Source organism: Mytilus galloprovincialis, chromosome 5, assembly GCF_965363235.1.
Source record: "Mytilus galloprovincialis chromosome 5, xbMytGall1.hap1.1, whole genome shotgun sequence".
Classification (NCBI taxonomy): Eukaryota; Metazoa; Mollusca; class Bivalvia; order Mytilida; family Mytilidae; genus Mytilus; species Mytilus galloprovincialis.
This window is the reverse complement of record NC_134842.1, coordinates 7,855,887-7,878,155: the sequence shown is the minus strand read 5'-3', so window position 1 is coordinate 7,878,155 and position 22,269 is coordinate 7,855,887. Positions and strand designations below refer to the sequence as shown.

Below are 22,269 nucleotides of genomic sequence, written 5' to 3'. Positions count from 1 at the left end.
TATGCATTATTGACTGAAATAATGAATATGTATTTTAATTGTGTTCCGATTGATGTAACTGTATTAAATATTTCTGAGTGTTATAAAATTGTAACTGTTGTAAATTTGTATAGTATGTTGAAACTTAAGCATAATTTATATACTATTAACTATGACATTTACAAATACAGTTAATCTATGTAGTCTCAACGTAAACGGAATTAATTCAAGAGAAAAAAGAAATAGAGTAATAGAATGGGTTACCGCTCAAAAAAGTGTCATAAGTTTTTTGCAAGAAACACATTTCGATGAAATTATCGAAAGGGACATAAATAATAAAACAGCATATGATGCGTTTTGTAGTCATTGTACTACGGCTAGTAGGGTGTAGCTATATTAATTAAAAAATCATTAAGCTACGAACTAATTAATAAATTTATTGATAGGGACGGAAGATTGGTTCTTATCAATGTGCAAATGAATAACTCAATTTTTACATTTATTAATGTATATGCACCTAACTGTAAAACATCACGAAATTCTTTCTTTAAAAAAGTCAGCGATAATTTAAAGGAACACGGTCTAGGAATAGTAATACTTGGGGGCGATTTTAACGAGACAATAAAACCAATTGATAGAAAATCTATACGTCCATGTAAATTTACTCAACCTGTACATGGGTTAAAAAACTTGATTAAATCTAACAAACTAACAGATATATGGAGAAACTTACATGAAAATAAACAGCAATTCACATGGAGAAGAAGAGATAAGTCACAAGCTAGTCGAATTGACATGATTTTTATTGTGTCAGATTTTTTAACACTGGTAGAATTTTGTAAAATCAAACCAGCTGTTATTCGGTCTACTGACCACCAAAGCGTATTTCTAAAATTTAAGCCAGGGGTATCAGAAAGGGGCAATGGGTATTGGAAAATTAACAATTCAATTTTGCAAGATAAAGATTACCAAGAACTGATTAATACTTTGATTGATAAATATAATTATGAAAAGGAAACATTAGATTGTAGGCTATTATGGGATGGGTTTAAAATCGCGGTAAGGGAAGTAACCACAAACTATTGTAAAAATAGAGCAAAGTTAACCAAGGGACGGAGATATACTCTGGAAAAAGAATTAGAAGAAAAAATAAAATTAAGAGATGAGACAAATATAGATGACGATAATATAGAAAAAGAAATTAATGGTATTGAAGAAGAGCTAAATAAGATATATGAAGAAAAAGCGAAGGGAGCTCAAGTGAGATCTAGGGAAAAATGGGTAGAGTTAGGTGAAAAAAATAATTCTTACTTCCTTGGGTTAGAAAAAAAAAGACAAGTTAAAAAATCTATAAGTAAGCTAATGGGAGATAATGGGGAAATAATTTCTGATCAAGAGAAACTTTTAAACAAAATAAAAGATTATTATGAAAACTTGTATAACAAAAAAGGTTTAAATAAAGATTTAACAGAAGAATATATCACCGATACAAAATTAGAATGTACCGTTGATGAAAATGACAAACTAATATGCGATGGGAAGATTACAGTAGAGGAATGCACATATGGTATCTTTAAAATGAAATTAAATAAATCTCCAGGTCTTGATGGACTTACGGTAGAATTTTATAGATGTTTTTGGAATAAACTTAAATCACTATTGGTAAATGTATTAAATACAGGATACGACAGAAACAGTCTTTCATATTCACAACGAACTAGTATATTAACTTTGATATTTAAAAAGGGGGATCCATTACTTTTAGAAAACTATCGTCCAATATCACTTCTTAATATAGATTTTAAAATTTTGTCATATGTTCTTGCGCAACGTTTAAAAAAGGTACTTCCAAAAATTATAAATGAGGATCAAACCGGTTATGTTAAAAATAGATTCATTGGGTTTAATCTGAGGCAAATCCAAGATGTAATAGACTACTCAGAAACATACAAAATAGAGGGAGCAATTGTTTTTGTGGATTTTACAAAAGCATTTGATTCTTTAGAATGGGATTTTATGCTTGGAACTTTAAAACATTTTGGGTTTAATGAATCATTCATTAAGTGGGTTAAAACTATGTATACAGATGTTCAAACATGTGTTATGAACAATGGGTGGGTATCAGAAATTTTCAAAAATTCACGGGGAATCCGACAAGGCTGTCCTTTATCAGCATTATTGTTTGTTTTGGCTGTTGAAATTATGGCTCTTAAGTTAAGGAACAGCAACGAAGTAAAAGGAATCACTATTAAGTTAGATGGGAAAAGTCACAGCATTAAAATTTCACAACTAGCAGATGACACAACATTATTTTGTAAAGATAAAAACGATGTAATATCTGCAATGAATATAATCGAAATTTTTGGCTCATTTTCAGGACTATTGGTAAATAGAAATAAAACAGAAGGATTGTGGATCGGGAAATTAAAATCATGTAAAGATAAAATTGCGGGGATTAATTGGGGAGATAAACCCATTAAAGCATTAGGGGTGTTTTTTGGACATGATAAAGATGAATGCGAAAAATTAAATTGGAATTGTAAAATAGAGAAAATGATGAAATTATTCAAGACATGGGAAAAAAGGAATCTTTCAATTTTAGGGAAAATACTAATTATTAAAGCATTAATTTTGCCGTTATTTACGTTTTTGGGAAGTGTGTGCTTAACACCTGAAAACTATATTAAAGAAATAGAAACAAGAAGCTTTAAATATATTTGGGATGGGAAGCCAGACAAAGTAAAAAGAAACCTGTTAACACTTCCTTATGAAAAAGGAGGCCTACAAATGGTCGATTTTAAAAGTTATTTTATAGCGCTTAAAGCATCATGGGTATATAGACTAGTTAATGGTAAATTTGCCAACTGGAAGCTAATACCTTTTAAATATTTAAAAGTGTCTAATAATATTTTAGTTATATTTAATATGAATTTAAATGATATAAAACATTTAGAATATTTTAAACATGTTCCAGAATTTTATAGAGAAGTAATAAAGTCCTGGATTTTGACTGGGGGTGGGCAAACAAAACAAGCAGTGACATATGCTGATATAAGAAAACAAACAATTTGGGGAAACAAATTTATTGCATTTCATAAGAAACCAATTATATTTGAAAACTGGATTAAAAGTGATATAATATACTTGAATGACATTCTAGATGACACTATGTCACTATCAGAAAATTATATTTTGAACAAATTAAAGTGTAAAGTAAACTGGATTGCTGAATTTCATAAATTGAAACAATCCATTCCACAAAATTGTATTGACATAGTTAAACAAGAAAATTCTGTCCAAAGTAAAGTAAATATCCAGAGAAATAAGATCACATGGAAAGATCGTTATCTTGAGACTACATTTTTTTCAAATAAAATGTTATATGACTCTCTAGTGAATAGTAAAAAAGAAACGTCAATAGGGATAAACAGATGGCTCAATATTTTACCATTGCAAGAAGAATCAAATATGAATTCATTATATAACTTTATTTTCAAATACTTAACTGAAAATAAATTAAAAATATACAGATGGAAACTACTACAGTTTATTGTACCAACCAGAAAGCATTTATTACAATGGAAAATAACTAATAACAGTCTTTGCAATTTTTGTAACTTAGAAGAAGACTATGCTCATTATTTTTTCAATTGCTCTTATTTAACAAGATTTTGGCAACAATTTAACGAACTTTTAAAAAAGAGTAATTTACATTTTTCAATAAAATTACAACACATGATATTTGGATACAAAATTACAGACAGCAAGTATTACCCGATAAATTTTTTGATTACAATTATTAGTTTTTTAATATACAAGTCGTACTATGTATCTGAACAGAAAACAAAAAACATAGACGTATTCAGAATTTTTATTAACGAATACACAGAGAGAGTAGATACCAATCTTAATGGACATAAGGCAATAAGTCCAATGTTACTTTCAATAAAAAGACACATAGTCAATGAATAATATTTTTAAATTGTTAATATAGAGATTTGTAAAAAAATGTATGTCAATTAATTTAATCAGCTGACTATTCCCTGGGTAGTCAGTGGATTGTAACAGGGTACGTCAAGAGAAGCTTGGAATCTTGATGGTTTATGTAACAAGCTATATTTGATGAATAAAATTATTATGTAGTTAAAAAAAAAAAAAAAACAATTAAAAACCAATTGTTCAGAAAACAATTGAAGGTCTTTCCATATCAAAGAAATTTGAAAAGAAGCAAGTTTCTTAGACTGATGCGATAAATAACAGGTTTTGGTATGCTTTAAAGTGAACTAAAGGAGATAACGTGCTACTTCCGGTTAAGGAAATGTTACTTCCGGTCTCATATGATAGCTGCTTTCACACTGATTCCAAAAATATAGTTTATATACTTTTGCCTAACCCGAATAATTCAGTCGTTATATTCCGCTTACTACATTAACGCCTGAATGCATAGACAATGAAAAATCTTCAATCAACCATTCGGAATTAGCTCGGGATTTACCTATCTCGATAAAATTGAGCTAATTGCTGATTGGTCACCTCTTCTACAGGGCACCAATCAAAATCCAGGATTCGTGAAGAGTTTTTATCGTGTTAGGACTTCAGGCCCTCGCAAGTAGGAGAGATCGATTACGGGGAGGGACTGAATTATTCGGGTTAACTTTTGCCTGTAAACACGGATATAATCGACCACTTCCGGTTTACAGAAAGTAATTTCTAGTCTTTAGTGATAAGTAAATATATATAAATATATCAATTCTGAGTACTGTTATATAAAAAAAAGCGCAAAAATAGCTACTTGGAGTTTTCTCAAGGTCACTTCCGGTTGTCATTTTTCTCACATATGTCACTTAAGGTTCCGTCTAAGTCAAATTATCTTGTATTTGTTTGACATTATTCACACTAATATAAGGATGAAACTGTGGCAAATTACATATCAATAGAATCAGAACATTGCATAGTATCTTTTAATGAATGTTTTAAAGTTCTGAATATCTCCAGGAAAAAATGTCCAGTCTCTGAAGTTCCAATTCTTTCAAAAAGTGTAGAATTTTTGTAAGTCCATAACTGACCTAAAATGACATAAAATTCAGAATTATATATTAATATGTTTGACAACCATATATAAATTTGCATTTAAACACTGTCAATTGCAAGATTTTAAAAGTAAAGTAAAATAAATGTATAAAAATGTGGATGCCATTTTATTGGGACTACTAACATTGTGAAAGTGAAAGTGAAAGCAAAAGTGAAAGTGAAAGTTAAAGTATGGAGGCCAATAGTAAACATTAAAATTTATCAATTACATGTATATCAAAATCAGTTTAATTATAGAAGTGATTCGTCTGACTTTTAAAGTTGCAATATTTTGACATAATTTTATGATGAACAGTTCAAATTGTCTTTCTAATGCACACCAAAGTTTAGGAAATTTAATGCCAAATATTTATAATTTCCTGAAAGTCTCAAAAAATTATATTTTCTAAAATATTACTTTTGTGCACAAAAACATCATGTTCAATCATTCAACTTCTTTCTGTGATGCATTTAGTTGGTGATATCCTTCTAGATCTCTTACAATTTATTATTATTTGATTATAAGATCATTTATTTACCAAATATGCCATTTTTGCATTCTTGTTGAAAGTTTTAGACCATGAAAGTCTCAAACTTTTGATATAAACTATGTATTATATAAAACATTTCTCATAATAAATACATGTTATTGGGACTTTGTTCATTTAAAAAAAAAAGCATATTAAAACATTCCTAAAAGTCTCAAAGACTCTTATTTTAATAAATTCTTAGAGAATGAACTCAAATAATTACCATCAATATTCCTTCTGTAAACTTTGTTTAGGTTCTCCAAACTTTATCAAGGTAGTATAAGTTAACTACTTGTATTTGTGGCGTGTAGCAGTGAAAGTATCAACATGCAACTCTTGATCAACTAAAATGATACAAACACATAATTTTCAACAAATATAAAACCTAACATTTTACTATCATTGCAAATTGTTTGTCTGCTATAATTTCATTCATACAGATGATAAGAAGCATTTCACATTATGTGGGAACAGTCAGCTTACATTAGCACCAATGTCAATACAATTTATAACATTTTTTTTCCAAATTGTGTCACATATTAGCTGGCAACTACTATTGGCGTCAAATGTTTTTACACCACCTCTAAAGATTTAAATCTGCAAATTTGTTTCCACTCTTTTCTGCATTTTTGCAAACTATGTTTCAGTTTACAATTATATGTTTGTATTGATGTTTGCTTATGTGATAAAGCTTAACATGCTGGTAAGAAGGTCATGATCAGTGACATAGGAAAACATTGTTCAAATCTTTATAAAAATATTTCATAGAATAAACGAGAAGCATTGGTGTAATAAATTTAAATATGAAGTTTGATACACACAATAATAATTACCCTCAAAAAGGTTCTCCAAACTTTACCCTGGAAGGATAACCGAAGTTGGGATTTGCAGAGTGAAGCAGTGGAAGCATCAGCATGCAACTTTTGACAAGCTGAAATAGTACAAACACATAATTTTCAACAAATATAAAACCAAACATTTTACTATCATTGCAAATTGTTTGTCAGCTATAATTTCATTCACACAGATGATAAGAAGCATTTCACGCAATGTGGGAACAGTCAGCTTACATTAGCACCAATGTCAATACCATTTATCACAATTTTTTTATAAATTGTATCACATATTAGCTGGCAACTACTATTGGCGTCAAATGTTTTTACACCACCTCTAAAGATTAAAAACTGCAAATTTGTTTCCACTCTTTTCTGCATTTGTACAAACTATGTTTCAGTTTACAATTATATGTTTGTATTGATGTTTGCGTATGTGATAAAGCTTAACATGCTGGCAAGAAGGTCATGATCAGTGACATAGGAAAACATTGTTCAAATCTTTATAAAAATATTTCATAGAATAAACGAGAAGCATTGGTGTAATAAATTTAAATATGAAGTTTGATACACACAAAAATAATTACCCTCACAAAGGTTCTCCAAACTTTACCCTGGAAGGATAACCCAAGTTGTGATTTGCAGAGTGAAGCAGTGGAAGCATCAACATGCAACTTTTGACAAGCTGAAATAGTAAAAACACATAATTTTCTACAAATATAAAAATAAAACATTTAAAAGTCAAGAAATCTTGTAATTCTTTATTATACAGAAGGATAATTTGCATCTTTCAGACATGATTTTATTAAAATCAAATGTGGAATTATGATTTCATGTTATACAATTTGCAACCATCATTGATAGAAAAAAAAGAAATCTTACTCCTTATACAAAACGAGCATCAGCACTTTGTTATTACGGTAACTAGAGGCTCCTAGGAACATGAATATCTGACATGGAAACCATGACTTATTGGCATATTGGAATTAAGGGTGAATCAAGAAAATTAATTTGTCCTCCGATCATTTCTGCAACTCATATTTATAAAAATATTAATTTTTCAGATAATTGCCAAAAACTAAAAAGTGTTTTCAGGGACAAGAACCCATGAAAGTGTTGACTTGCTTTTCTGAAACCTTACATAAGGATAGAGTCATTGTGCTTATCAAACTTTACATCTTTCTTCTATTGTTTTGGTGAGGACAAGCATAGGTGTAAAACACATCATGTTTTATAGCTGAGCTGAATTATAAATTGTGATGCATTTCAATGTAACTTATAAATATTGATAAAAGTATAAGATACTTTTGATATTATGAAAAGTGAAGAGTTTTAGAACTTAAAGTTAATCAAACTGGCCTCACATTAACTTTTTTTCATTGTGATATGTTATTAGTAGGATTATAGGAATCTTACAACCATGATAGTGTAAGATCAGGAAATCTCAAAAACCAATGGCATTTTTGTATTGTTCTATAACAAGGTTTTAGCCAAATTGAAGTCAAGAACAATAATATTTTCCCCAAGGGTCTTGAGAATTCATTATCTTGAACATACCACACATGTTTGATTATATTTGTCAATTTTAACTACATCAAGATGTATGCGTTATGAAAAAAATGATTGTTTGGTTGAAATGTCATAGACAATGCTGCTGTTATATTTGTTCTGCATTCCCAAAGGAACAAAATAACACATGCATGTAAAGATAAGGAAATCTCATTGGGAATAACTGCTCTGTCTCAAAAGTGGTAAAATGTTATGTCAACACCTGTCAATTTTTCAACTGTATAACTGGGATCGAATTTAGATGACGGAATGACAGAATAACGGATGGACAAGGCTATTCCAATATACAACCCACATGGGGGGTATAATTTCTTTTTAAGTAAAAAGATTAATATACTTGTCAGGGATATAGCATGCCATTAATCTTTTAACCTTGCATTAGGTGACATTTTTTCTAATATTAAATTTTAGCTAAAACTACAATACTGACCTGATTTAAAATTGCACTATACATCAATGAACCGTACAGATTCAGATCGGTAATCTTCAACCAGATGATTTATTTCATATGGGTTGTCATCACTGTCATATAGGACTTCATAAATTGCACCTTTACTTTAAGAGATACATCAAACTGAACAAAACATAACAACAAAGATGTGCCCAAGTAAAAATATAAGTACAGATTCATAGTGCAATTATATGTTATAAGCAAATTGATTGTTCATTCAATTTGGTCTTTCATTTATTTAATAAGATATTGACTGTCTTTTATACCCTGTATAGCCCATATTCCATCTACTTTTAAAATGAGCATGTACAGAAATACAGTTGATTTTGCCATTTTGGGCATAACAATTAATATAAATGTTTACTTGTCCTTGCTTTCGTTTTTGTGTCAAATAGTTTTTATGTGATCTCAAGCTGTATATTAAGCTATTTTGAAGACTGATGTTTGCAAGCAAAAGTACTTTATTTACATACATAGAAATTCATAACATTTAAACAAGTACCTTTAACACCATCCTTTCCTGATTTTACACGCAGCACTGTCCCTTTATACCATTCAGATGTATTGTCTACAATCCATTTGTGTTCTATTCTTTTGTCTAGGAATTTCACCAATCTTGGCCTATCTCTTCTACTGAAATATAAATACATGTATCGATAATTAGTATCCATAAGATGCTACATTTCCTATCGACTATCACTTCTTTTAAAAATAAATGTTATACAACAATATCAGTTTGTTCAGATACATGTTTGAAAATTGTTCGGATTCTTTTTCTTAGCTTAGTTTGCACTGTCAACACATTTCCTTCTTTTTATATTGCCATTGATTCTTATGGTATGTTAGAGTGCAAATTGGTCATGTGAAATTGTTGTTATCTATATCATTCTTACAAAGTATGATGGACATATGACCATACAGACATCAGTAACAAGATGTCATATCTAAATATGTGGTCGGGACATCAAAATAAACCATTTAAGAGCAAAGAAGTTTGGTTGTACCTGTAGAAAACTTATTTCAAACGGTATAGCACATCCTCATTTTTACGGAGATGTTGTTTACCGTGCTCGGAAATTTACAAACGATCCTCGTAAGCTTATCGGTCCTTTAAATAAACGTATTCTAAAAGGTTACCAATTCAACACTTTGATTAGATCTTTGAATGTTGTTTTTATTGGTATTAATATTGATTTTGTTATCAGTAAACTAAAAGCAAACTAAATATCATTGTTATATAAATATACATGTGCACATTCATGGATCTACAATCTCTGACTGTTGATGACGTCTTTATTCTAAATCCATTGGATGTTGGATGTGTAATGATTGATAATTTAGTCTTAGATGCATGATTTTTTTTTTATTAGTTGTTATTGGCTTTGAACTAGGTGTCAGTAACTGCAAGTACTCTCAGATATGTACTGATAGTCTTTTTGTGGTTAGGATGTATAAGTGCTGAGTCCCTCTGTTTTTGTAACATGTAATTTAATTTGTATCGATCTGATGAGTTAAGCCTTTTTCAACTGATTTTTATAGTTCGTTCCTATGTTGTTAATGTTATACCACTGTCCCAGGTTGTCATGAGCCTGTAATTCAGTGGTTGTCATTTGTTGCTGTGTTACATATTTGTTTTTCGTTCATTTATTTGTACATTAATAAGGCCGTTACTTTTCTCGTTTGAATAGTTTTACATTTGTCATTTCGGGCCTTTTATAGCTGACTATGCGGTATGGGATTGGCTCATTGTTGAAGGCCTACGGTGACATTTAGTTGTTAATTTCTGTGTCATTTGGTCTCTTGTGAAGAGTTGTCTCATTGGCAATTACACCAAATTTTCTTTTAAAAAAAAAACACTTATTATTCAGTCAGCAGATCATCACATTGAACAAATGCAAAATTTCAAGGGATAAAAAATATCTGTTAGAAATTGATTCATATGATTTTAACAGCAATGTTTACCTTCTAGTAGAGGTGTTTGGTCTGCTGATGGTTCAATGTTTGCTTCTGAGACAAAGTCATTGTTCTGTTTTGCTGTATTCTTTTTATTTCTACCAGTCGTTGTTTTTTTTGCCAGGTTGGGTGTGTGCAATGTACTATAACAGAAAAATTAACACATCATTTTTATTGTATGGTCCAATATACATGTATATCTTTCAAATCATAAATATCTAAAATATACTAAAAGAAAACAGATTATGCACAAATCATTTTATAACCTAGGAACATTGTATGGGTATAATATATTTTCACACTTTGCATTAATCGTTAAGACACCTTTTTGTTATCTCGGAAAAAGTGTGGTTTTGTCCTTCAGACATTTTTTACCATTCTTTGTCAAATTTTTCAGTTGAAAAAGAACAAATTTCAAAAATAAAATGATGATTCAAAATCCTATGCAATTGAATCCCCTTACCAGATCTGGCACTGAGTTGCAAATTTTTAAATGAAATGTTCAATGAGTAATTTTCAAGTCAGCAATAAAATTTAAATCAAAAATTAGTTTCTCAAACTCTAAAATAACAGGTCTGTTGATCTGTAACAAAATAAACATAAAAAGATCCCTTATAACTCTTAACATCATAATTCATATAGATGTGTGTCTACCAGGGTTGGACCCTGGAATTTCAAAAAGGGGGTGGGGGTGGCATACACCCTCTACACCCCCCATGAATACTCCACTTTCTACCATTATAGTAGTGCATTGGTGAATACATACAAGGAAGCACACACTTCAATATATATTTTTTTTATATGTACAAGTAGTACTAAAATACACATATGATCCTTTGTTCAATGTCCATACATGTTATTTGCAAACCACGATTCATTTAAACATTTTTATACTGCTTGAGACATTCCACTTTTTTTGATAAATACTCACCCAGATTCCAGGTTCCCTTATTCCAGGACTTTTGCCATTACGTGGTGAACACAATTCCGGAAGAATAGCATTGAAGCAAAATGCTTTTAGTTTTGGCAGCATGATGTTTTCCCACAAGGTATTGTCCCTAAATATTCTTTGGATAAACAACTGGTGTGTATCCAAGGATAATTGCAAATGTTCATTAAACCATGGCACTGATAAAAGAAGTTGTGGGTACTTTTCACATTTAAATGACCACTGACAGTTTCCAGACAGAATGATGATTTTTCACTTGCTTGGTAGAGATTGACAGGTTTGTTGTGCAGAAGATTTTTTATCTCCAAAAGACCATCACCAGACGCAGTTGAAACTATACCATCTGCACTAGCAGCCAAAAATGGGTGTTCATGGGCAATTAGCAAACCAGTAGATTTAACAGTTACATTCTCATGTTGTTCTGCCTTTTTGAGCGTATACTCCTCTATAGATGTTCTTTCTTGCAGAAGTCCATTTCTGGTGTGTCTATTTCCTTTGAAGGTGGAGTACAGAAGATTTTTTACTAAATTTAATACTTTCAATGAAGGGTTACGGCGAATGATTGGTCCAAAATTTGAAGCTGTTAAACGTTTTCTTATTTCTGTGTGCCAAAGACCAGACAAAGATTGCTGTGAAGTAGAATTTGTTATTGCATTCATTTGAGGTATACCAATGTTAATATGAGTCTGAATATATTTGTCCTTTATATTTGATAAATCAGATGGAGATATGTCAGGGGTGTAATCCATTGCCTCAGTGCCATAAGACTGTCTAGCTTTTTTGGAGTTGCTTTGTTTGCAAACTTTCATTTTTCTCTTCCATCTCAATTGCTGAGTGTCTGGTTTCGATTTGTATTTTCTGCTACTGATAAGATTTTTTTCATGTCTAGCGTAGCATTCATCAAAGAATTTACCTGCTTTTGTTGTTTTTGCCTGTTCCCAAACAATAGGTGACCACTTTGGTCCAAAATTCATTCTTAGCCCAAACATCGTCCATGCCAAGATCCTCTATTACAGAGGTTGTAGATTTTTCCGCCATCAAATTTTGTCCTTATTCTCATCCAATTTTCAGCTGAATTTGTTGTTGTATTAGAAATGAGACGGTGAGCTTTTTCAGCAATTCTATTCAAAATTGATGTCACGTCTTGAATTATATACTGTTCAACATTACTGTACTCTATAGATGATTCTCCTCTTGCTTCCTCCTGTGCAGCTAATGATGAGCCTTCAGACCAAAGTTTTTCCTGTTCTTCAAAATATATCCAATGTCTCTTCCACTGGTTGGTCTGGTGGTATGACATGATGGTCATGAGTGATTGGATTGACATTGTCCCTTGCCTTGCAGTGGTTACTGCAGTTGGAATGTAAATCAAAAACATGAAAAACAGAGTTTCTTATGTCATGACGAAGCTGAGAAATAGCTTCAAGTTTTGTGAGGTGATTTGTTTCTACATCTTTAGAACGCATTCTGATGGCACTACGCAAAGCAGATACTAACCGTACACGAGTTGTTTTTGTTAAATGGTTTCTACCTTTCAAGCACAATATCAGCTTCCATAGACTGAATATCTTCTGACCAGTTCTTAAAACATGTATGTTCTGTTGGGATTGTATTGACTTTCTCTGCAGTGCTACATACGTAGCAATACTTGTTTCGTACTACTATATGCAAAAGTTTTTTTGTTGCTTGCCCTATTATGATTGCCACTCCTCCCAGTGCATTATAGGAATGTTTGTGGGTTCGTTTCGACCATCCTCCATCAGTAATTACGGTTATTGCTGGGATACCCTGATGAAAAAATCCGTTCTCCATTGCAATCTTTCTTTCCTCTGCTCCAACCTGTTAAATAAACATATGGGACATATAAATATAACTAGTCCCACTTGAGTTTCCTAAAATATCATTAATTAATGCCATGAAGGCTAACCCTAATTAAAAGTTTAAAGTGTGGTGGGATTTGTTTGTTTTTTCAGACAGAAAATTGTTTTTTTCTGCAATTTTTCAAGTTTGTGTGACAGTTTTGTTAGGTACATTAAAAATTATTTTGTATAGTACAGAAGGTGAATAAGCTGAAATATTTCCCATGGTTTAATTATTTCTATACACATAATATGGATTGTCTCTTGCTTTATTTAATGGATTGTCCATTTAACTTGGAAGATGTGGTGGTGGTGGTGGGGGTTATAGTATATATTTTGTATAGTACATAGAGTGAATAAGCTGAAATGTTTCTTGACCCACACTGTAATAGAATACCAAATTGATACTTAGATACTCTAAAACTCTTTCATCGTAAGTTCAGCTGAAATTGATTTAGCAGTTTGAAAGGAAAAGATTTTCTAATGTAAGCAAACATAATTAAACAAGAGTGGACACACTGAAATGTCTCACCTGTTCTAGTGTTCATAATATAATTCATGTTGAAAGTGTAAAAAAACATTGTATACAACAAGCATTACATTAAATTAACTGTACTTGAGATGCAGGTGAGATAAACCTTTTCAGACATAAATGTAGTTCATACACTAATTCCATACAACAATCTAGTTTACCTATTGCTAAAAGTATCTCCGAATTAACCTAATGAAAAAAATAGCCTTGACCAATGAACCATGAAAATTAGGTCAAGATCAGCTAACACCTACTAAACAGCTATGCATACACACCATACAATTATTTCATACATCAAAATATATTCTACTATCCCTATAGTATTTGAAAAAAAGACCAAATCATTGATGATTTAACATTGACCAATGAACCATGAAAACGAGGTCAAGGTCAGATGATTATTACAAGACAGACTTGTACAACTTACAAACATTCTATACACCAAATATAATCAACTTGATGCTTATAGTATCTGAGAAATAGACAAAATTGCAAAATGTAACTTTGACCACTGAACCATGAAAATGAGATCAAGGTAAGATGACACCTGTCAGTTGGACATGTACACCTTACAATCATTCAATACACCAAATATAATTGAATGAATGCTAATACTATCTTTGAATAGACCTAAACACAAAAATTTAACTTTGACCACTGAACCATGAACATGAGGTCAAGGTCAGATGACAACTGCCAGTTGGACATGTACACCTTACAATCATTCCACACACCAAATACAGAAGACCTATTGCTTATAATTTCTGAGATATAGACTTAACCCTGTAAACCTAACCTTGTTCACTGATCCATGAAATGAGGTTGAGGTCATGTGAAAACTGACTGACAGACATGGGGACCTTGCAAGGTACACACATACTAAATATAGTTATCCTATTACTTATAATAAGAGAGAAATTAACATTGCAAAAAATTTGAACTTTTTTTAAGTAGTCACTGAACCATAATAATTTGGTCAAGGCCAATGGTCATATGACAGACGGACAGTTCGTAACATAAGGCATCTATATAAAAGTATAAAGTATCCAGGTCTTCTACCTTCTGAAATATTAACCTTATTAAGTTATCCTATTATTTATAATAATTGAGAAATTAACATTGGAAAAAATTTGATAGAAATACACCAAACTACCAAACAATGTGGCTTTCTGTAGGATTAATATATAATTGAAATAGCTGAATAGTTTTATGTAAATCCAAGTTAATTTTGAAAACTTATAAAAAAAATTAAAGGTGACTATCTAAATTTGGTGCGAACAGAAAATTATAGCTCTGTTTACCTATTAATTAAAAGTCCTTAAATTGGACAGCAAAACACCAAACTATGAAAAAAAGGCGTTCTGTAAGATTAATATATAATTGAGATGGCAGTATAGTTTTATGTAAATCCAAGTTAACTTGGAAAAGTTATTAAAAAAACTAAAGGTGACTATCTGAATTTAGTCAAAAATGAAAATTCTATCTTTTTTTATCTATTAATTTAATCCTTGAATTTGACAGCAATACACATAAAAAACAAAACAATGTGGCATTCTGTAAGATCAATATATAATTGAGATATCTGCATAGTTTTATGTAACTTCAAGGTAATTTGAAAAAGTTATAAAAAAAATTAAAGGTGACTATCTAAATTTAGTCTGAACAGAACATTCTACCTCTTTTTACATTGTTATTAAAAGTCCTGAAATAGGACAGCAAAACACCAAACTATGAAAAAACGTGGCGTTCTGTAAGAATAATATATAATTGAGATAGCTGTATAGTTTTATGTAAAACCAAGTTAATTTGGAAAAGTTATAAAAAAATTTAAAAGTGACTATCTGAATTAAGCCAAAACTGAAAATTCTAGTTTTGTTTTTAACTACGTGTATTAATTTAATCCTTTTATTTGACAGCAATACAACAAACTACCAAACAATGTGGCATTCTGTAAGGCCAATATATAGTTGAGAAAGCTACAAACATTTATAACAAGAGGCTCTCAAGAGCCTGATTTTGCTTTAAAACGCCATTTAAATGTTTATCATATTGATTATTTGTAGACCTTACTTTGCCAAACATTTCTGCTGTTTACAGTTTATCTTTATATTCAATAATATTCAAGATAATAACCAAAAACTGCACAATTTCCTTAAAATTACCAATTTAGTGGCAGCAACCCAACAATGGATTGTTAGATTCGTCTGAAAATTTCATGGCTGATAGATCATGACCTATTGAACATTTTTACCCCATGACAAATTTGCTCTTAATTCGTTAGTTTTTGAGATATAAGCAAAAAACTGCATTTGACCCCTATGTTCTATTTTTTAGATTCTTGAAATAGTTTACGACGACGGACAGCGACGGACGCCAAGTGATGGCATAAGCTCACTTGGCCCTTTGGGCCAGGTGAGCTAAAAATCAAAGTTAATGTGATAAAGTAATAGTAATAATTAAAGGTGACTATAGATATATATGAATTTAATCAGAATTGAAAATTATAGTTTTTTTATCCATTAATTTGACAGCAATGAACAATGTAAGATCAATATATAATTGAGTTAAATGGGCTGATTCAGACCAGTCTAGACTAAATTCAAAGCTCAAGACTGAGTCAAGAAAGGTCGAGACCATATTCATACTATATCAAGATTAGCAAATACTCAATCAGACTTATTAAGTAAAGTCGGGACCAAAATCAAGTGCAGTTAAGTAGTGTCAAGACTATGTCAAGTCTTGTCAAGTATAATATGTGCCCGACGTTAATACTGGTTGAGCACAAAATATGGTCTTTTCATACTCTGACCAGTTTGTAGTGCTTGTTCATTAGAATAGACAACTGGTTTAGGAGCCGTACAAATTTTACAGACATACATATACATGCATATAATTAAAAGAACAGATTTAAGTAAAATTCCCCCTTTCCAACCCATGCATCTGTTGAGTGTTTGCAATATTAGCATTTATATATTTTTTTTAAGTCTTTGTGTTTCTCATCCAAATAACAAAAGGTTCAAGATTCAAGGAAAGTTGGCATCTGGTCATTTCTTGATATAAGATGTTTATTTAAAAAAGTATCTTTTGACTTAACTGTCACAGGCAGTAATTGGGATCATGTTTAATATTGATACATGTACATGTACATGATGTATGACATGTTATAATGACAACCTATGAAAAGTAACATATATTATTTATTTATTCAGTTTTCTTTTTTTTTTTGAGCGTGTGTGTGTGGGGGGGGGATTCTCATTTACATTTATTATATGTTATGTTGTTTTTTTTTCGATGTTTATGCATTCATTTTACATTTATGTTTTAATCAATTATGATTACCTGTAACATATTTTCTTGGAGAGCTGCTAACCACCATTCCCCTACTTCTTGTTCAATTGCTGAAAATGAAGTTGACGAGAGTCCTGGTGAATTCATTGTCCCCATGATTTCATTTAAGTGAGACGGTCCATTTCCAGTGGCAATACTTTTCCTTTCTCTGATTTTCAGTTTTAATCCATTTTCTGATAGTTCGGAAGTGAAAAATTTATGGCATTCTTTGGTGATTTTTTTTTTTACTAATTGTTGTCTGTTTGATTCTCTTTAAAACTAGAGACAGCGGCAGAGACTTCCGCTTAATCCTTTTTATCCTAATTATAAAATTAACAGTTGGTCTTCCACATCTTATACGTGTTCTTTTGCCCTTTGCTGGTCCAGAGCCAAGTCCAAATGTTTTAATTTTTACTAAAATTTATTCACTTACCTTCAAATTATATTACTGTGTTATACTTAAATATAAGTTCGGTTAAAAACAGAAAAAAAAAAAGAAAATTATTCATGTTTTTTGCCAATGTTTACAAGCACCGTGATCGCGCTGGGGTATGGGATTTACGATATAAGGACAATTTCGATCACATTAGTAATTATTAAATAATCTTTGTTTTTGGTATTAATGTTTGGATACCCATCATTCTCACCTTTTTATGGAAAGGACTCTTCAAATCGGCAACTTTTCATCTGTTGGATCAAAAGATCAGCCCATTCACATCAAACCGGAAGTTGTTTCGAATCATAAAACAACTCTTTGGTTTCGAATTGCAGTACTAATTCTACCCGATTTTACGTTTAATTTGAATATCCGTCATTTATATAATAAAAACAAGATATAATGTAGTTTTAATTTTAAAATGCATCTAAATATATAATATTAATATTTGGCGGACGAATCATTGCTGCTGACTCTCTACTTTCACTTTGAGCAGGAGGATGACAGCTGATTTTTTGAAGTATTTTAAACCAAAAGCGTCGTGATATTTAACAAAAGCAGCATGATGGTAAGAGACTGAAGTGACATAAATAAGGCACTATCAGGTTATTTGAAATAGCTCCCCTCGATCTCACTCAAAATAAAATAAAAAAAAACGAACCCCAAAAATAAAAAAATGGTGGGACATAAACGATAAAGGTGATGACAAAACTTGGCCGTTGTGTTTCTCTGGCAATCAACATATACACAATTGCATATGGGTGCACTGCGAGACAATATGAAGAATAGATTAGCATATGATTTGTTGAATTCCATTAAGTAATAAATTTATGGGACTTTTTGAAAAAAATGAGTTAAGAATTATTATTATTTTCTGACAAAACACACTCCTGTCGAAATATTACTACTAAATAAGTCGTGATTTTGTAAGCAATCAAGTCCATATTCATGATTTAAGCAATTGTGATTGTTTTAGTGGCTAGTATAGAATAATAAAGCACAAAAAGTTGATTAAAAATATCAGCCATTTTTGGAAAAATTGGACTTGGACGGAACCTTAAGCTTTTGTTAAAGGTCATAAGGCTTTATAATGCACCAAGTTAAAGTAATAATCAATTAACCTTATGATTAGACATTTCAGGACACTAACTCCTATAAGATGCCATTTGATTGTTTCAGACCAAAGGTAACATATCTTCATTACAATAAGGCAAACATTTTGCACTTGTTTTTTTAAATATATCTATTAAAGTGTTTGAGAAAATGCAAAAACAAGGAAAAGTCAAAATTTAGAACTTGACCTTGACCTTTGATCTTGACCTCATTTTCTAAGTTAGGACCTAGGGACCTCAAGTAAAAAGGTTCAAGGGGTATATGGTTTAAGGTTTATGAGTTAAAAAAACATACCGACAAATTTATTCTGTTAAGGTAGATAACTCCTATAAAATTTCATCGAATCGCTTCGATCCAAACTAGCAAAAAATATATGAGGATGTAACGAACAATTTAGAAAAAGAATTTTGTCGATATCATATTTTGCTACGAAGGAGATGGACTCACTAGATAAACAGTGAATAGGGAGATAACTCTTACAAAGAAAATGATTTGACTTACCAGGGTGAAATTTAAAAGCGTATAAACTATACGATACAATCTGAAAAATATCTAAGCAACATCTTGCGAAACAAAAATTTCAGAATGTGGCGGAAAATAAAATACTCAGAACAAATACAATAGGTCCTTCCACAGAAAAGTTGAAAGACCTAATAAGCAAACGACCCAGATGGGAAATTAAAGCTGTCGTCAAACACAAAGGCAAGGCGTAAGGGGGTCCGTACTAGATTTCGAACCAATTAATCACTAAAAACTGCAGTTTTTTGTCTATGATAGATTGCTGATCAGGCCTATATATAAAAAAGAAGATTTTGTATGATTGCGAATGAGACAACCGTCCACAAGAAACCAAAATAACACAGAAAATAACAACTACATTCCGCATAGTCAGCTATAAAAGCCCCCCCCCCCCCCGAAATGATAATGTAAAACAATTCAAACGACAAAACTAACGGCCTTATTCATATAAAAAATGTATAAATATATATGTCGTTATTACCTGTCTTTGTTGTCTGGTATTATACATCGTAAACAGGCATTCAAAGCCAATTACCAAACATGAAAGACAGGGATAAAACGGAACATTATTATCCTTTTGTTAATATAAAAATTAAGGGAGAGTTTATTTCTTAAATTCCCTCCCATGCATAAACAAAATTAAATTTGAATTCTTAATTTTGAATAAACTAACATTTAAAGAGGTCGCAATACTTTAAACCTTTTCAAACATATAAACAATTAGAAGATCACAAAAGTTATTGTCTCATTTGTAACATGTTGATAGAAAATGATTTGTTTGTTAATTAAACGATTTTTTTTAGCGCCACGGCGGTATGCGTATTTTTTTTTTATCCCAGGCATAGATTACCGTAGCCGTATTTGGCACAACTTTTTGGAAATTTGGATCCTCAATGCTTTTCAACTTTGTACTTGTTAGGCTTTATAACTACTTTGATATGAGCGTCACTGATGAGTCTTGTGTAGACGAAACGCTCATTTAGCGTACTAAATTTTAATCCTGGTATCTTTGATAACTATTTGAGTATGAAAATTTCTTTGTAATTGCCCCCCTGTTTTAGACATGATTTATAAAAGTGATTTGTCGAAAGTTGCCAGGCGAACATCATTATAGAGCTTAACAGTTTTATATATCTATATAATTAAGAATGGAAATGGGGAATATGTCAAAGAGAAAACAATCTGATTATACAGTAAATAACAGCCGAAGGTCACCAATGGGTCTTCAAAGCAGGATGAAAATACTTCATCCGGAGTTGGTCCTCAGCTGGCCCCTAAATAAAACTGTGTGCTAGCTCAGTGAAAATGGACGTCATACTAAACCCATAACATCTAAACAAACTAAAATTAAAAATCATACAAGACTAACAAAGGCCAGAAGCATCTGACTTGGGACAGGCGCAAAAATGGGTCGAGGTTAAACATATTTGTGCGATATAAACTCTCCCCTTATACCTCCAGCCAATTATAGAATAAAAAAACACATAGCAATACGGCAGTTAAATTCAGTTTTATGAAGTCCGAGTCCGATGATGTCAAAATTGGTAACAAAAGAGACTAGGCAATACGACAATGATACATAAATGAACAAAGGACTGCTAGCAAATTATGACATGCCAGCTCCAGACCTTAATTAAACTGATTGAAAGTATATGTTTTCATCATATAAAAATCCAGTAAAATCCATAAAATATACGAGAAGAACATTACATTTATAATGCCAACTAGTGGTTTTAGAATAAATGTGTTAATTTTCCGATGCAAAGACCCCATGAGTGAATCAATATTAATACGAAGATATGCAATCCTAAAAGACCTACTAACAGTATCATAACTATATCCCTTCCGTATAGGTCTTTTAAAGTTTGGTTACATGTATATTTTGAGTTAAATGCCGACATATTTTTTTTAAAGAATATTACCATACAAAATTGGATGTAAAATACCTGAACTTATAAGTTAAATGCATGTTGATTTATAATTGCGAATGATGGCCTTTAACCGATGATTACATTAAGAACATTTTTTGACTATTTTGTGATATCAAAAAGTAAAATTATAAAAATACTGAACTCAGAAAAAATACAATCGGAAAATCCATAATATTGTGTATTAATCTTTCAGTAATATAGGGTAATTTCATGAATATTTAGGAATATTGTCCCGAGTAGAATTTTTTATTGCACGAGTTTGCGAGTGCAATATATGTTCCACGAGGAATAATATTCCCCAATATTTATGCAATAACCCTTTTATTGTATAGCAATATAATATTTGAAAGTAAAAACTGGATTGAAACTAAGATTTGGTCGTTGATGACGTCATTAATTTTGAAGATTTATTGCACTAATGTAATATTCAAATTTATTGCACGCTAATTTTTGTTTTTTTTCTGTGGGAAATATTATATTGCTATGCAATAATACAATTTCTTTTGTTGGACTCAAATACAGACACGAGCGAATCGAAAGTTGATATATATAAACACCAGTAGGTGGTGACGAGGGAACTTCACCATCCAAAAATTGATAATTAACAAAAGGAAATAAAAATCATTTCTTTTATCATAAATTTTGGTATTATGCTTCCCGTTTGCAAGATCTAGGAAAAGGCAGTGTTTATTTTTATTATTAGCTTTATTAAAAGTCAGTTCGGCGGGACAAATCTCTTTAGTGTACATACTGAAGTCGTCATTACTCAGAGCCAATATATCATCTAAGTATCTAAAAGTTGTTGTTAAATTATTGAATCAGATGTTGTTTCTATGGGACTTTGTTGATTTTAGTTATCCATTGTAACTCATGACAATACAGAAACAGGTCCGTAATAAGTGGTGCGCACAGTTATTCCGCATAGAAATTCCGATAACTTGACGATATAAGGAATCTCCAAAGCGAACAAAAATGGTATCTAATAAAATTCAAGGGCAGTTTTAGTATTAAAGCAGGTCCAATTGACATAGTTCACAATGCAACAATCTGTCAAATTATAGAAAATTAATGTATTAAAAGACACTTTATCTGAGGATATTCACGAACAAAGAAGGACATTGACCTCTGTAAATAATGATGACGTAATTGCAAGTGACAACAAAGGGGCTTTGTATAGGACAAATTATTTCAATGTGTAATTTGTATATATATGCTATA

General features: G+C 31.1%; 1 long non-coding RNA gene and 1 pseudogene across 1 annotated transcript; both read right to left on the bottom strand.

The window, feature by feature from the left end:
- Positions 1-4,926: 4,926 nt before the first annotated feature.
- LOC143075064 (uncharacterized) lies at positions 4,927-9,377 on the bottom strand. Its single transcript, XR_012978224.1, has 6 exons — positions 8,935-9,377; positions 8,412-8,531; positions 7,000-7,097; positions 6,413-6,510; positions 5,803-5,923; positions 4,927-5,045 (listed from the first exon to the last, which is right to left on the bottom strand). It is a non-coding gene; the product is annotated as an uncharacterized LOC143075064 (long non-coding RNA).
- Positions 9,378-10,386: 1,009 nt separating this feature from the next.
- Positions 10,387-17,160, bottom strand: LOC143076984 (uncharacterized; annotated as a pseudogene).
- Between the last annotated feature and the right edge of the window lie 5,109 nt (positions 17,161-22,269).